This window comes from Leptonychotes weddellii, chromosome 8 (assembly GCF_054177405.1).
Source record: "Leptonychotes weddellii isolate Sample4059 chromosome 8, ASM5417740v2, whole genome shotgun sequence".
Classification (NCBI taxonomy): domain Eukaryota; kingdom Metazoa; phylum Chordata; class Mammalia; order Carnivora; family Phocidae; genus Leptonychotes; species Leptonychotes weddellii.
This window is the reverse complement of record NC_138376.1, coordinates 126,208,004-126,225,075: the sequence shown is the minus strand read 5'-3', so window position 1 is coordinate 126,225,075 and position 17,072 is coordinate 126,208,004. Positions and strand designations below refer to the sequence as shown.

Sequence of the window (17,072 nt, the reverse complement as noted above, 5' to 3'; positions counted from 1 at the left end):
GATGAAACCAGAGAGGGAGACAAACCATAAGAGACTCTTAATCTCAGGAAACAAATTGAGGGTTGTGGGAGTGGAGGGGGGTGGGAGGGATGGGGTAACTGGGTGACGGACATTGGGGAAGGTATGTACTATGGTGAGTGCTGTGAATTGTGTAAGACTGATGCATCACAGACCTGTACCCCTGAAACAAATAATACAGTGTATCTTAATAAAAAAATAAAAAAATAATTACTTACAAACCAGAAAAAAAAAAAAGAAAGCTCGATTTAAGTTAAAGTTTGATGTACAGGGTAGTTGATCATCCTAAAGAACCAAATATGAGTTACTATAGAATAAATAAGAGATAAGATGTTTGAAAAAATATTTTTACCCTATTGCTTTTGAGCAAAAGATAAACTTTTTAAAAACAAAAATGTAGACAAATGCACACTTAAAGTAACAGGCCTATTTTTTCCCCTTTAGATTTACATGGTGATGGGAGGAGAGAACCCCTGCAGTCAGAATTGCCCACTAGGGAAGACAATGTGGTATTAATCCACTTGGGGGAACTTCCCAAGAAAAGAAGGTCTTTGAGTTGAATTAAGAGAGAAGAAGGAAGCTCACGTGCATGTGCGTGTGTGTGCGTGTGTGTGTGTTGGAGGGGGTCATTGATATTTGTTACAGGTGTAAAGAAAAGATCTTAAGGAAGAAAGTCCAAAGAAGCAGGAAAGACAGTCAGAAAAAGGGGCAGGAGGGTCAGAGGCAGATCATGTGTGATGAGGGTGATCAATATCAGAGAACGCATCTGTTAGGAATAGCTTCTGCTTCCCAGAATTCCAATCAGAATGGGGACGAATGTCCAGCAGGGGTCTTTGACTGATCTTTCTGTGCCTTTTTCCAAGATGACATTCCTGATACACTCCTCCTGGCCATGAAAGAGGTGGACTTAGGGAGAAGGTGGCATGAGCTATAAGCCCATTGCACAAACCCCTGGAGGACACATGGCAAATACAATTGGTGATGGCACTGAGTGGTGACAGCCTTGGTCTAGTTCCTTATGGCAACAATACGTAAATTAATCACTAATAAATGGCATCTTTTGTTGGCATATTGGTCAAAAGGTCAAGAACTGAATAGATCACGGGACAGACATATTTTCCTGATGGAGGCAGAGGGGGTTGGAAAGTCTGCACACAATGGAAAGCTTAACACACTCTGTTTTTCCCACTGCCTTCCAGAAGGCTACAATGACAAGCAACACTTTATTTCAATAATAACCTATTCTTACTTTTTAAAAAATATTTAACTGTAGGAGTAAGTAAACTATGTAGCTTTTTTGTTTCTCAACAGTGTATAAACCCAAATGATAAAAGAGAACAGAACAGAAGTTGCTTATTCAAAAAGTGAGTTGGAGTTGGCATATTTTGTGGTTGCAGAATGTATATCACTGGGGCAGAAAAAAGACCAAAAAGGAACACATCCCTTATTCGGCATGCTTTTACGATGACAGGGCACAGTTTAGTGTCAAACCATGCTGAGAGGCAGGTGAGCAATATGGTCTCCATTTCCAAACAGCTATATTGCCAGTTTCTTTGAAAATCTAAACTGGAGCTCACCATTTTCAATACATGTGAAGCTGTTGGAAAGGAGACTTGTAAGAATAGGGCACTTAAAAAAAAAAACAAAACCCAGATGTTATTTACAATCATCAATTCTGATTAAGAAGATGACATTTCTATTTAGGAAGCTAGGAATCTGTTTTATGTCCAGCAGCTGGAAAGATACATCGATGATGGAAAAGATATGTTTTATTTATAACCAAACAAATAGGACTGTAACAAAGGTGTAAGCCAGATTGCTTTTCTAAAGGATAATAGGCAAGCAGAGCAGGGTGCAGCTTCTCTTCTTGGGAGATTCTTTCATGCAGGAGGCATACAGGTAGTGATTGAAAGTTGCACCCGGTTAGGTACCCTCGTAAGTGCATTTATTAATCTGCATGCTGAAGTGGTTGATGATGTAGGCAATATGTTTCCTCACATGCACTTTTTTTTTTTCTATATACCCCTCTTTAAACTGCCCTGATCTGGATGCTTTCTCTTTCCAGGAGCCATATTGGTCAGAACTGGGATATATGGATCCCCGTCTTGCATCTTGCACCAGCATGCTCCCGGTGACGAACTCAGCTTGTCTGAGACGTGACTATGGTCACACCTTGTCACCAAGGGCCACCTCAAAGGGGAGCTACGTGAGACATATCTGCATTTCACCCAGATATCTGCCGTGTAGCGGACATGGACCGCAGCAGATACGCATCACGTAGGATTCTGATGACATACTCTCTTAGCACTTTTGTGATTTCTAAACCATGTAGAAGCTGCATTCTTTCCCTCTAGTTAGCGTGATTACAGGAAGGGGGGGAAGGGAGGCAAGGGAAGCAAAGCCAGAAAAAAAGGGGACACTTTTGGTGGCCGGAGCAAGGCCTTCCCACGTCGGCTGAGGTTGGTCCCGGCACCACCAGCAGTCATTACGATGTGATGCCCTCTGTAGACCAAGCACTCTACTAGGCACCGCAGGGTAATGCGATCCAGGAAGAACTGGCTCTTGTCTTTGGGAGAGCTGATCACCTGCCTGGGGACCTCTGAGCACCCTCTTGTAGAATGCCTTGATCACAAACAGGCACCCTGGAAGACAGTACGGACTCATGCACCCTGGCCTCACAGACCCTCAGTGTCACAGGCACGCCCCTTGCTGCTTGTCTTGTCTCAGGGACCTGTGTCCTGAGAGCACCCTTATCTGTGTGTTTCCGTCAGATGCCCCAGACTTCCTACCTTAGAGACGTGGACGGCCACAGCGAGGCTCAAGCAGTTACATTCCAATTTGGCTTTTTCTGACTCTTAACAGTTTTGGCTAAAAACTCTTTAATGTTAAATGTGGAGATACTCTCATGTGAACAGTACTACGCAAAGGTGTTATTTGGAAGCGAAAGCACTATTTAAGGCATCGGAAATATAAAACCCATAACTGCTTATCTGGGGTGGCTTATTCCACACGCCTCAAGTATTTATGTGATACCAACAGATGAAATAATTTATAAACTCGACCTGTACTTCCTGGGTATGACTAAGAAGATGGCCAGGCACAATTTCCAGAAGGGAAACGCTTCTGTGGGCTTGGGGGATGTCCTGGCTGGAGTGGCACCTTGGCCTCCGAGGGCAGAGCAGGACCCCCGCGGGAGACACCTGAGTGCTTTGAGAAGCCAATGAACCACACACTCGGAGAGAAAACGCTGGCTTGGGAAACTCCGTTAAAGAGCACGTGAGCGGATCGGGAGATGATGAGAGGGGTTCAAATGCCGTCCAGACTGTTGTCACTTTATGCTCAATACTGACTTTTGGAAGCTACGACTTTGTGATGTTAACTCCCCACGCTCAACAACCACAGTGGTTCATGTCGCCTCGCCCGGGGACGACAGCACCTTGAACAACTGGAGAAATCAGCACATTTCTCAGACAAAAGGACGATTAACCTGACAGAGCCGCATTCACTGCCGCCGCTGACCGCTCCGGACAGTGAGCCGGGCGAGCCGAGCTCGCAGCGCACCTCGGGCTAAATTACAGCCCTAAACCCGGGGCTTTGAAAGAAACTGCTACTGATGCATCATGGTCTGGCTACACCCTCCTCTGGCCAAGCAAGTGTGGGGTCTAATGCGTTGTCGAGCGTGGCCACTTTGCAGACACCGGATTTGAACGTGAATCCGGGCCACGTCCAGCCCGAAGCGCTTCTCAGTACGAGAGCATCCGTTGATATAAAGCGACTTGCAGAGGGCACATTTGTCGCACCTGTTCCCCAGGCGAAATGGCTGGTGAGCTGAGTGGGCAGCGAGGACTCCGGTCCTACAGTGTATGGCCCACCGGGGCTGGACCAGGTCCCTGAGGCAACACTGAGTGAAATTAAAAAAAAAAAAAAAAAAAGAAGTGCTAACAGAAGAAACCAAATCGTTTCTTTCTGGATCAGAAAAGGCACTTTTTGGTTTCTCAAATGCTGCACTGAGCTATTTCAGGAGCTCTAAAGACCTGGCGTGAGGCGTTTGCCCTGTCAGGACCTGTAACCTGCGCGGCCACCCTCACAGCAAAGCTGCATTCCTTCGGGCTGGGTGTCAGTGACGTCATCGCTGCGGAGCTCGGAAGTGAACCCTTGAGGCCTGGGTTCAGCTTGCGGCAGGTATGTGCAGGTGGAACCTACGGCCAATATTATTATTACTATTACAGGATGTTTCTTGATCACATTGAACCATCACAGATTTTCTGTTGGATGATTCCGAACAAATTTTTCCTTTGGGTGTAAAGGATTTAGCAATTACAAGATTGAGATGACCCAAACAGGAATTCCCTGGGCACACTTAACTGGTATTTAAACAGATGTCAGCTTCAGTAGAATAAAACTAACATTTTCCAAACGAGATTTATTAAAAAGATAACTCTTATCAAAGATGTCATTGAAATGATATCTCATAATACTGATGAAATGGTTTAGAAAGGGTTGCTTTTGAATTTTTTCTTTTTAATCTAAGAAAGGAAGAAAAGAGAAACAAAAGATATATCTTGCTTTTTAAGAAATTTTCACTTTCAAGACCTAGCTTAAATCGTCAATATTTGTTTTACTCGAAATATCTCTCTATTTGGTTAGCTTGGACCCAATTTACTGTAGAGAAACAGTTCCCTGTTTTGGAATAAAAGGGCTTTCTCCCATAGAGTTTGGAAAAGTACTGTGGAAACAATTGTGAATTCCAGTCTGATCCTTTTTGGAGATGAGGGAATAGAGGAGAAAGTGAAGCAGAAAGAAAATCCTATAACTCAATTCATTTTTCTACACTGAGAGAAGGACACTTTTGGGGAGATGTTTTGAGAGTCATCTGCTTTTAGAATCCTAAACCAATGCTTCTTTTGTTTTCTTTCTTAGCTTTGCTATGGTACTTTGAGGGAACTGATCTTTTTTTTTCTTCACCATAACGTATGTCACCCCATTCGGAATTCCAGGTGTTTCCATGTTTGGCTTAAGCTTAGTCACCACTTCCTTGTTGACTTCTTATCTTCTTAGAAAGTGACGGTTTGCAACATACCCTCAAGTATGACTGTACAATGGATATTTCCAAAGTGTTCATTCATGGGGGTGTGAATCAAAGTTGCAATGCTTTTGCAACCAATAACTTATAATAACCATAGCATTTGGCATGCTGGAGATGCCCAAGGGCTTAAATACTTCAAATCTTCTCAGATCTTGTTGACATTAATGAAATTCACAAGATTTCTTTCCTCTGAAGATAAAAGCTTTGAAGCAAGACCTCGATTCCCAGCTGGATGTCTCTCTCTCTTCCTCTCTTTTGACACAGGGGCTGGGTGACTAAAGCAAGAGGCTACTAAGCCAACACAGTTTCAAAAGCTCAAGGAAGGGTTTTCATCTTCTGAATGGGGCCACTGATCACTTGTGAGATTGAAGATATCATGGATCTTGGCCCAAATGTCAATTAAATATTAAAATTCTCCTTCAGAGAGACAATGAAAATTTCTAAACAATTGCCATTCCCCAACTGCAAATTAGATGTATTTCTATATAAATATTAATAATTATGACATTAGAATGTACTGGCTCAGTAAAAATAACATTGGATATCAAGGCAAATGACTTGTAATATAGTTTTTCAACAACTTAGCAGCTTCAATGTTCAATAACTCACTAGATGCTTCACTCTGGACAGGTTGCTTAATTTCTCTGAACCTCAGTTACCTCCCCCGTACAAAGAAGGGATTGAACTTTGGGTGATCTCTGGTTCCTACCATCCTAACATTACGTTTTGTAAGATCACAATATAACTTGGAACGTGCTTTTTGGAAATGATGGTTCTTCAAGAGATGCATTGTATTTCAACTGAAAAGATGATCATAAAGCAAATGTATAATTCTTCAAAGTAAATCACAAATCTTAAAGCATCAAATTCATCTTTCAAATCAAATTCTAAGAAAACCTGAAAGGCCTAATGGTTATATCATTCTAATTAAGAAAGAAAACACTGTCAAAAAGTCAAATTATTTGTTGACACACTGTGAAAAGCGATTCCATTCTGCTATTTCAATAAGTCTATATAGATTTTGACTTCTTAGACTAAAGACCAAATGTATGGGTCGATTTTTTTTTTATATATATATTCAATTGATAGTGATTTGATCAAGATTACAAAAAAGCAAGTTAGGTTCATCTCTGATTAATGGCTATTTTAACCTGGAAGTTATACTGAAAAAAATAGGTGGGTTGACCAATTTATCCCTCTACAGGATGATTATAACAATAGGTGCAGTGGTCATTGAATTAAACTGGATTCAAGCTTTTGAAGTGAAAGTGTAGCTCTTTTCTCGTTGGCCAACAGGATTCAATGAGCAGACTGCTTCTAAAAAGGAGCAGAGAGTTCTATGTCCAGCTCTGTCCTAAATCTATTTCTCGCTGGCCTATCTCATGGTGGAGTAATAATAATAACAGTAATGATAACATAATGTCACTTAAAACAAAGACTAGCCCAATGAGCTAGCTACTATTATTGACTCCCCTCCATAGACAAGCAAACTCAGCTTAGGGAAGTGAAAAAGGTCAACAGAGCAACAGAAACAGCGGGTGATCCTGCAGACAGAAACAGAGAAGTCGTGGCAGGTGTCTGCTGGATTGCAACAAGAAGGATGATAGGTAGACCCAGAAAGAGAGGTGTCAGCATCCTACATCAACACAGGGAGGGCGTAAGGTAGCAGAAGCTCTGCCTTTCTAGCTGTAGAAGAATTTCAAGCCTGTAGAGGAGGAACGCCATCGGGGGAGAGGGTCTAGGGGAATAAATGTGGGGTGGGGGGGCAGATATTGGACTTGTGCAACCAATGCATTCGTGTTTCACGGGGCAGCAAACTGCATCTTAGCCTCCTTTTTATGATATGGATTATTATGCTATCTTTACTTTATCGTAAGTGATTGAAATAATGACATCCTTCACAGAGATGTGCAGAAAGACAAAAATCAGGGCTGGCCGATTTCAAGGACTTTTTTTTTTTCAGTGCCATACAATACGTGAGGAATAGGGGAAAATTCTAGGATTAATTTCACATTCCATACCCCCATCTTTATGAGCATTTATGATTTACTGGTTTCCCCTGTTCTTTGAAAGTAAGGTATTTCTATGAAATCTTTTGTAAGCCAAAGTAACATAAATCAAAGAAGCAATTACCTTTAATTTATATGGAAGAATTATTGAGTGTTCCTAGACCCCAAAAGTAACCTCTCTTAAGGTGCCTGGGTGGCTCAGTCAGTTAAGCATCTGCCTTCGGCTCAGGTCATGATCCCAGGGTCCTGGGATCAAGTCCCTCATCGGGCTCTTTGCTCAGCTCTGCTTCTCCCTCTCCCTCTGCCTGCCGCTCCCCCTGCTTGTGCTCTCTCTCACACACACACTCTCAATCTCAGTCAAATAAATAAAATCTTTTTTTTTTTAAAAGAGAGTGAAGAGGTAAGCAGTAGGAATCTCGTAGCTACCTTTCTATATCTTAAAAAAAAAAAAAAAAGCCAATTCAAAGACACAGAAGTTGGGGAAGTTATGGAACAAAGTCCAAGGTCCCCATCGTGCTTTAAGTGTTCCTTCAGGACACTGTTTCATATGATCCTTGAATAGTCCTTGATGGAATCTAATGCTGTGTGGAGGTTCTCAAATCGACCCACGAGGTGAGTGCTGACTTCATTAGTCTCGCAAGCCCTGAGTCTGGGCTCAGAAGATTAGCACCATCTTTGACTCCTCCCTTTGCTGTATTCAGTTTGCAATGTGTAGTGCATGGTGGGTCTGTTCCATAAACCCAGGCCACCCCGGGTTGTAGCTAGTAGTCTATTCTGTCTTCCCATCTTCCACGGCCTCCTCTTGCTTGCTTACTTAGCCTGCAAATTAACTTTCCTAACGCATTCTCTCCTGACCACAACCAACATCTGTGTCCACATCGTATGATGTGTCAAATTCAAGTTCCCCATCATCTGGGCCCTCTATACTCTGCTCTTCCTCATGAGGTCAATCTCCTACTTTGCTCCTTCTCATCAAGACCTCCTGCTCCACACAGACCAGATTTCTTCCTAACCCCAATGCATGCAATTTTCATTTCTCTCTTCGAAATTCCCCATAGCAGTATGCTCCCCTCTCCCTCCTGGTAAGTCTGACCTTACCCTTTCCAAGGCTAGCTCTGACTTCCTTCCTCTGTGAAATTGACTCCACAGTCATCTTTCCTTCTTCTGAATTCCTAGGGCCATAGCCGGCAATCCATCCAGCTTCCTTATTTCCATGTCACTTTGGAACCCTTAGGAAGTGTTTGATGTTTACTTAGTTTTCCTACATTTTACCACCTCTTGAAGGACAGGTCATACTACTTATAGCATAAACCTTGTTCATTGGCATAAAATGCAAACTGAACATTTGTAAAAGGAAGGAATGAATGAATAAATTACTCCTTTGTGGGTTTACCCAAGCCAGATTCAATATAAGCAAATTCAGTTCTAAATAAACTATATGTTAAATGTAGTGCCAAAAATTTGCCTAACGCTTATTCTTTATTCACTATTTACGTGCTTGTGAGTTCCTATCCATGGAAATAGCGTCTATGTGAATTTAGACAAGTTTGATCAAATGTGTTTAAGTGCACGGAGGGTCTCTATAGTTAGACAGCCTCATCTCTTTCCCAAAGTCTTCCTAGACTTAAAGTGGGGTTTATCTGGATCACCCTCAAATTTGAGAAAATTTTCCCCCAAAATGAAAAATCAGATTATTCCATTCACTTTATTAGCAGCGTTTATTCCAAGATGGAGAAAATGCCCACTTTTTATAGTGTTTTCATTTAATATCTAAATTTTGTTTAATATAATTTCTTGTTTGTCCACACGGTAATTTCCAACCAGCTCCAGAGATAACCAAATACATGATTTTAATTGGAAGAGAAATATTGATTGCTGCTTTCAGGAGTGAGGCAAACCTATTGGAAATAATTTTACTACTTTTAGACTGATACTGAAAATTTTTTAAAATGAGCCAAAATGACAGCTGTTATTACAGTTTTCCATTAGCAGGAAACATTAATGATACAACCCACTTTCAGCTCTAATTTTTTTTTTTTGTAATTGAGGCACAAAAATGAAAAAAAGAAATTTCAAATCTCTACCAAATGTTATCAGCAAATGCAGTAAACTATGGGGAGATATATTTCCCAAATTACCTTTGTTGGAACTGTCACCTATGTAATGAATTCCGAACTCAAGCCTACGTAGGTCTATGCTGGTGATCGCCAACATGACAAAGTTTGGTTAGATTGTTTTAGATGGATAACCTGCACAGCGTGCACGGAGCCACAAAGTAAAAGGCCTCCATGGCCTTGATGCACTCTTTGTCCTATTGCAGAAAATAATTAAGGAGATAAACTCACTAATGGTGCTTACAGTGAAAACACATGTTGATCAGATGCTTTCCTGCTTATCTAGGATTTACCTCGGCTTGCCTTAACTACCTACTCCTTGGAAATTCTAAAATGAATTATTGGGTGCAAAATTCAAATAGATTTCCGAGCCATTAGCTGGAAATTTTACGGAGTGGGAACTTTTCTCATCAAATGAGCCCGAATAATGCAAAAACAATGTATTAAACGAACAAATCAGAGCAATCTGTTGGGCTGAGCTGACTTAACTGCCGTATAAGTGACACAGTGAAAAACTCCAAGCCTTTTACGGCTGTCCCAGTTTAAAATAACCTTGCAATATCTTCCAAAGCTATGACTATCAACTTTTATCAGCCTCTACACTGGTGAGTTAAATGTGGCAAGAGACATCCACTTTGCCACCAAGCGTGTTGACACAGAATGCCATCTGAAAATACTTGAGCTTGCCCAACAAAATTTTTACAAATGTTCAAGGTTTTGCTAAAGCCCAAAGTTTTGGACACATAGTTAAAAAGAAAAAAAGGTATCTAAATTGTGGGGCGGGGGGTGGGGAATGAAAATTGGGTTTGTGTGAGAAGTGAGACTAAAGCTTGTTGGAAATGCTGGTAGGCGAAATATGCTGACTTCTAATACTTTCGAATGAAGAATGTGTATTTGCCTGAGTTACATTTTTATCATGGAAGATTCCTCAGCTTAGTGCACACAATTGCTTTCCTCTGAATCAGGATTTTAAGAGGAGGTGAGTCTAGACAAAGGCATGGTGAAGTAAAACAATAGTATCCCCAAGGGGTTGAGGCCGGTGGACGATGAAATGCACCCAGGCTTGTTGAACACAAACAGCTTTGCATCCTGGCTCAGTGGGACCTTCAGCCTGGTACTGAATCTCTGATCCAAGCAGCTGTAATACCTACCTGCGAGGACAGGTGCCCAGATAAAATGAGAGGACTTGTGTTATGTCCTTATGACTTTAAAAAGCTGTTGAGAAATTTCCACAATGGTTATTAATGTAGCCACTAGGATGTCAGTTTCCCTGCACCTGGATAACAGTGGACTGTCCATAATTTAACTTTCCACTGGGGCAAGACAGGAGGGACAGCCCACAGAACAGCATGGAGGAAGCTTTTTGCTTTATCATTTATAAAATGGGTTCACTCTAAGGCCTCAGAGAAGGAGCAGACCCGAGTCCTGCTATCTTCAAGTCATGCAGAAGCACAAGTTCACTGTCACCCAGACTCACCGGAACCCAGGTCCTGCTCAGGTGTTGTTTGTCCTTCTAGTCTAGACTGGTTCCTTGGACCCTGCTTGTGTCTCAATCAAGATACTTGGTTGTGGGATTTTTTAAGCAAACCATTTATGGCTTAAGCTTATTCTCCAGAGTTTCCTAAGCTCTCTTCTCCTCCAGGGACGGTTCAATATGCTGGTGCCTCAGTGAGTGGGGGAAAGATGGGTTATTGCCAATGGTGCTCGGGCTTGACTTTCTGAGCGCTGGCGGCCCTGTTTCTTTCTCTCTCGCTTCAACGAAGTCCTGATTTGTCTAATGTCAGGGGCACAGTTCATGATTAGCCAGTTCCCTTGATTGCTGGTTGACCCTGTGAGATGCAGTCCTAGTAAGCCAACAGGACAAAGCGGGTTTTGTTTTGGAACGCAAACCTGATGCTTGTGCCTCAAGCCACAGTTAGGTCATAATTACATAGCATTATATTTGCTTAATATTTGCAAAATAATGTATATTTGGATTTCCTTATTTTGTGTTTTGAGGTACTAATTGGCACTTAATACGTACTAACAACACTGTGTTATAATTGCCATTTTATATCAAGCACGTAGCTGGGGGAGGGGGGTGGAGTGAGAAGGGATCCTTGCCTATTGCCGACCACAAGGAGAAAGCTATGCTCGCGAAGACATGGTGACACCAAAGGAAGAAATGGAGCAGTGTGTGGGCTCATAGCTCGTCCCCACAGGAAGAGTACTGACTGACATGGGGCTTTAGGACACTTGCTCTCCTGTTTCTTATTCTAGCTAAAATCACCCCATCTACCACCATCACTGCATGGGTTGCTATTTTGGCCAAAAAAGCTCTCTCTCCTCTTCTAGACTCTTCAAAGTGTGGCCCTGGGTCCCTTGGGATGGTGGTGGACTTCATGGCCCCTGTCCCTGGCCAGGCTCCCAAATTTGACCTTAGCGAAGTAGACTCGGAGCTTCTGAACAAACTGGGGCAAATGTCCTGGCAAACAAGCACACATGTGTAACTTCTATTCCAGATGGTTCTGGCTATGTTAGATCTGCACAGGGAAAAACCTCCAGGAGGTGGAGGGAGAGACCTGGACTCAGGGCTCAACGGATTTCTTGCCCTCATTTACTCCAGGGTCCTCTTACCAGGGATCTATTATCCTTCTGTCCTTCACCACCCAAGGCCTCTAAGTAAATCATTCCATTTAATTTCAGTCTTTTGGAAATACTGTCTATTAAGGAACACTGCCCCTCTACAGGCTTCTATGGACAAGACCTACATTCTTGGTCTTAAAAGATCTGCCATGGGATGGTGGGTCCTTGTATCTAGGCTCCTTATATTTTTATAGAGATATTTGGTTCAAAGAAGCAGCTTTAGTGGTGGGGATTTCAGGAGTCAAGGGGGTCTAGCATAGGCCAGGCAACCTTCCTGGCCTCTGGGAAGACAGCAAATTCGTCACCTACCCTCCTTCCGAGTAGGCTGGCCTCTGCTGAGGGGAGGGGCACTGGTAAGGCTGGCTACCCCTGCCATGTCTATGGGCTTGGGCTGTGGGAGGGGTGCCTGTGGGCGCACTGGGAGAGAGAAGCTGCTTGTCACAGGGGCGGAGCAGAGGCTCTTTGTTTCCCGGCACAGCCTGCCCAGTGGTCACACACTATTGTCACGTGCTCTGAGCACCGTTTGCAAACTGGCTTCCCAGTTGGAACCTAAGAGGAATGAGGCCGTAGGTTCACAGAGGACACCAGGAAACAGGTTCTAATTTAAAATCAGAGGCAGTCTTCCAACTTCTGTGATTTCAAGAAGATGCACTGTGTAGTGAGTGGAGAACAAGATTGGTCAACATATGAGCTCACATTCCGGTGGAAGAGGCAGAAGGTATGCCAAGAAACCCATGACCGACCAAGAGCATTTCCCAGAGTGAGAAGTTCGAGCGAGGAATGCAAATAGGCAATGTGGCAGAGAGGGATGAGACTGTCCGGGCAGGTGACCAGGAAGGTTTCCTGAGAAAGTTACATTTAAGTTGAGACCTGAATGCTGAGAAGAAATAGGCTTGTAACAAGCAGCCTGGGAAGGACGCCCTGTGGCAAAGCACAAACGCAGAGAAAGGCCTTGAGGTTGGAAGAAATTGTCACCGGAGTGCATGTTTCCACCAACTTATCGCATTTGTTCTTTTCAACATTGATACACATTACGCACAATTGTACTTTTTAATGACTATTTAACAGCTACGGAGTTGAGGGAGTGTAAATTATGTAGCCATCCTCCTCTAGTTAGGGACATTGTCTACTTTCCGATTTTCACAATTTTCAAGAATGATGCAATAAATACACATCTTGGTGTGCACCCTCTCTTTCTTTAGTTCTGTTGTTTCCTGGAACCAATTCTCAGAAGCCAGGTTCCTGCTTCAAAGACTGTGAACACAGTTCACAGTTTTTTGCAGTCATTGGTATACATATACTGATTTTCAGGAAGGTTATGCCAATTTAGAGTGTTACAGGCAACATCTGAGTTTCCTTGTTCACCACAGCCCTGGATGCTATCATGAAAATTCTGTTTGTTGATTCAATGTACATGAAATGTTATTCAATGTTACTTTAGTTAGTGTTCTTCCCACTACTTAGGAGGGCTAACATTTTTTTCTTTTTTTTTTTTTTTGCTATGTGGGTTTCATTTTTTTTTTCTTTCTCATGAGAGTGATTTGTTCTTTAGCCTGTTTATCTACTGGGTAGTTTTTATAAGAGAAACAAAGTCTCATAATATCCTGGGAAGCTAGGGAGTGGCAAGATCTCTCCAGTTAGATTTTCTAGGGCACAAGACATTCTGGCATTCATTTCTTTTTGACTGATTCAATAGACACTGTTTCAGAGGGCAGCAGGGCGGCCTGAAGAAATTCCTGTTACTTCTGAAGTGCCCGGAGGCAGCACTACCCTGGGAACTGAAAGAATCTGAGGGATCGTGGAGGAAATCTGTGGATTTTGGAGGAAGTCGTATAATCAATAAATTACTTAGAGTAATTGATTATCACCTCCAGAAAGAGGAGCATTTACAATGATTCAGTTTCTAAAAAGCTTTCTTTACAACCTTCCCTTATGATTTTCCATCCACCCATCCAGCCACCTACTTGCCAGTTTGCTTCCTAGGTCATCCTCTGAAGGACCAAGCTCACTTACTAATGAGGCTGGTCACAGGCACCACCTGCAGCGATTTGGTCTGGCCTTCATTTACAATGTGCCTTAAATCAAGACTTCGGGGTTACCTTCAAACTGGATTATTTACAAATGAGGCCATACAGAACAACACTGTTATTTTGGAAACTGAAGTCTGCTATTTATCTTCAGGCGAGGGACAGTGCCGACAGGTGCAACATGAGCGTCCTCATAAAACCATGCCAGTAACCTTAACCCTGACCTCTGGCTGGAGATGCATTTCAGTGAGTGTACTAATATCTCTTTTAGGTGTAAATAAGCACAGTTGTGTCAATTTTGTTTTGAGATCTGATGATGAACCTGCCCACCCTCTTTAGTGAATAACGAGGGAACAAAAAGTCTTTACATATTCTCATTTCAAGTTAATTAATGAAACAAAGCTTTGTAGCACAAAAAAAGTCGCATATTGCATTGAGAGCAGATACCAAGGTAAGAACAAACATTATAAGGGATTTTGAATTTCTGATTGGCACTGAACTATTGCAAGGTCAGATTGATAATTGACATGCCATTCAATGAGGTAAAATAGAATTATTTGGATACACATTTCAGGACACAGGACTCTTATCACCTCCTCTTATGTAGTGACAGCCTGTTATAAGATGCAATGTTATAAATTAAGAAAAAGCAAGCTGTTTGCAGAAATCAGTGTGAAGCGTTTACAGTTGTTTTCTCATTTGGAAAAGCTGCGGGTAGGTCTAATTATTGCCCCATCTGAAAGACCAGGTAAAATAAAATGCATGAGATACATCGGAGGGCTGCACATCTTAGCCCGCTGCTCCAGCCATTGCTCTGGTCCTGAGTCCGCCAGGAAACCACCGATTAATCCTATATAAAACTACATAACTAGGACCCCAAACATTAGGGTTCTAAAAAGCTGGAAGGTAAATAAAACTACACAAAATTCTAAATTTCTTTAAGTCCTTACAATTGTTTTGGAATTACTCTATGAAATTAATACTGTACAAATTGTAATTTTGAGCCGCCATGATTAGTAAAAATTAAATGCAGATACAGATATGGTTGTCAGAAAATTTACTGTAAAATAAAAAATAAATTTATATCTGATCCTTCAAAATATTTCTTTCCTTCCCAAATTTTGCCCAATGGTTCTCTCTTCCTTGAGCTTCCATTTAACATTTGAGGAAAACTGAGACCAACATTGACAATTGACCTTTACTGGCTAATTTTAAATGTGAATTTTGTTTTTAGTAATTTTCCTTGCTCCTCCAAGAAAATAACTTGTTTAAAGATACCATCCTCACTAAGTCTAAGTTTTTTTTTCTCTTATAATATGCTTTTTAAACTGTTCTATACAAGTATTTCCGTAGGGGATACAAAACAATATTATGATGACATAATTTGTTTTACTCCCATGCAATTTCATATAAACATACATAAAGCAATATTATAGCAAATTAACTTGTTTATATGAGATTAAATTCTCATTAATATATTTTTAATGTTCTATGAAAAATATTTTAATACAAGGAAGTACAATTTCCTCATCTATTTTACTACAATTGCATTTTTTAGATCATTTTCATTAAAATATCTAGTTTCCTAACCAAAAAAAAAGTTCTTTTTTTCTTTTTTTTCTTAAAGAAATAATTGGGTCATATTCTGTAATTGCTATTGGAGGTATCAGGCTAGATGGTATTTTGGCAAAAATAAAATCTGGCTGGAATTAAAACAGAAAAGTGTTAGAGGATATTACTAGCCTATGAGAATGTCTCAAAGTGTGGTTAGTACTGTTATTTTCTTTTCCATTATCTCTTTTATATTCCTCATTGATGTTGATAAAACATGATTTTCTATGTCCTCATTTAATTTTCAAAAATGAAAACTTTCATTAAAAGTCTCACAACATGGCGAGCCTCTATTCTTTTTATATCCAGACCTGACGTACATTAATACATGTACCCGTAATTCTTTGAGTATTTGTGCTAACTTTCTCTAATATTCATTAGACTTCATTATGTAATTTTGTCTTATTGTCCATATCATCTTCTTAGCTCCCCCAATTCTTTACATGGAAGATAAACATTTTAGTTGCAAATCCATCTGATCTCCTGGACCATGTATACTGGTAATAACTGAAATTCCCCCAAAATTAGATTCCCATAATTCCTGATGTAACTCTCAACTCTCAACTCCACAGCTCTCTGCGGAGAAGGGTGCGTTGTCTTGGTCAGACCAAGAAATGAGCACGAAAGGCTTCATTCCATTGTTGTACTTTGACTGTTGCCCTTTGTGAAGCCTGTTTGGTTCCCAGCATGGAGACAAGATCCGCCTTTGGGCTGTAGATATTCCAAACCTCAGAGATAACTTCGGGGCCCACACATTCGCGTGCCCTGCTGCGTGCTTACATGTGTGTGTGTGATGCCACAGACAAGAAATCAAGACCATTGCATTCGATCGTTAGAGCTGAAATCCATAGTTCATTACTGACTGATGTTCATGACCCAAGTGTTGTTAGAATCTCCAAAGAACAACATGGCTCATAAGATTTTTCTAGAAACTTTACTTGCTGTTAAAACTTTCATATTAACAATAAAGGGCAGTAATGGAAAATCTTTTCTAGTAACTTGAATAATTCATTGATACACTGGGAAGGTGTCTAATAAATATTAGCACTGTGTTTGATTTTTACATTCAGGATCAATCCGTATCTGTTTCTATGTTTGAAAAAAAATCCTTGCAAAAGTGTGAGATTGCATGCTTATTTCACTGAGCCCTGGATGGAAAGTAATACCCATCTTCTATAATAGTGCACTCAAAAGGCACGGAGAAAGATCTTTTTAGAGAGCTGGAAGAAACAGAATTTTGAATTAATCAGTTTAGATTACTCAATATTATTGAAGAATATTAATACAGCCAGTTGGGGAGTAGAAGCATCTTTGAATTTCTATTTAAAACAAACATTGGCCGAATGACAGTTTCCTATAACATTTCCTCCTTCGTTCTGAATATATTATGCTTTATTTAGTGAAAATTTTGTTCCATGAAAAATGTTAGACATTGGACTATGTTACCAAAAGAATTTGGACTTGTCGCTTGTGAAACTGTAAGAAGAGTGACTCAGGTCCATCCTACACTCCACATCCCTTCAGTGGTCAGAGCTGGCCACCACACTTAGTCCCTTATAATCTGACTCCAAATTTGTTTTAC

General features: G+C 41.1%; 1 protein-coding gene across 6 annotated transcripts in view; it reads left to right on the top strand.

Annotated features, from left to right (window-relative positions):
* LOC145723168 (uncharacterized) overlaps nt 1-17,072 on the top strand; it is a 150,795-nt gene that overhangs the window by 26,948 nt on the left and 106,775 nt on the right. For 3 of the 6 annotated variants that reach the window (XR_014148056.1, XR_014148054.1, XR_014148053.1), the window contains one exon: nt 2,084-4,200. The exons of the other annotated variants lie outside the window; for them this stretch is intronic. The gene's annotated coding sequence lies outside the window, so the exon portion shown is untranslated. The remainder of the gene's footprint in view (nt 1-2,083; nt 4,201-17,072) is intronic. 6 annotated transcript variants of the gene reach the window in all.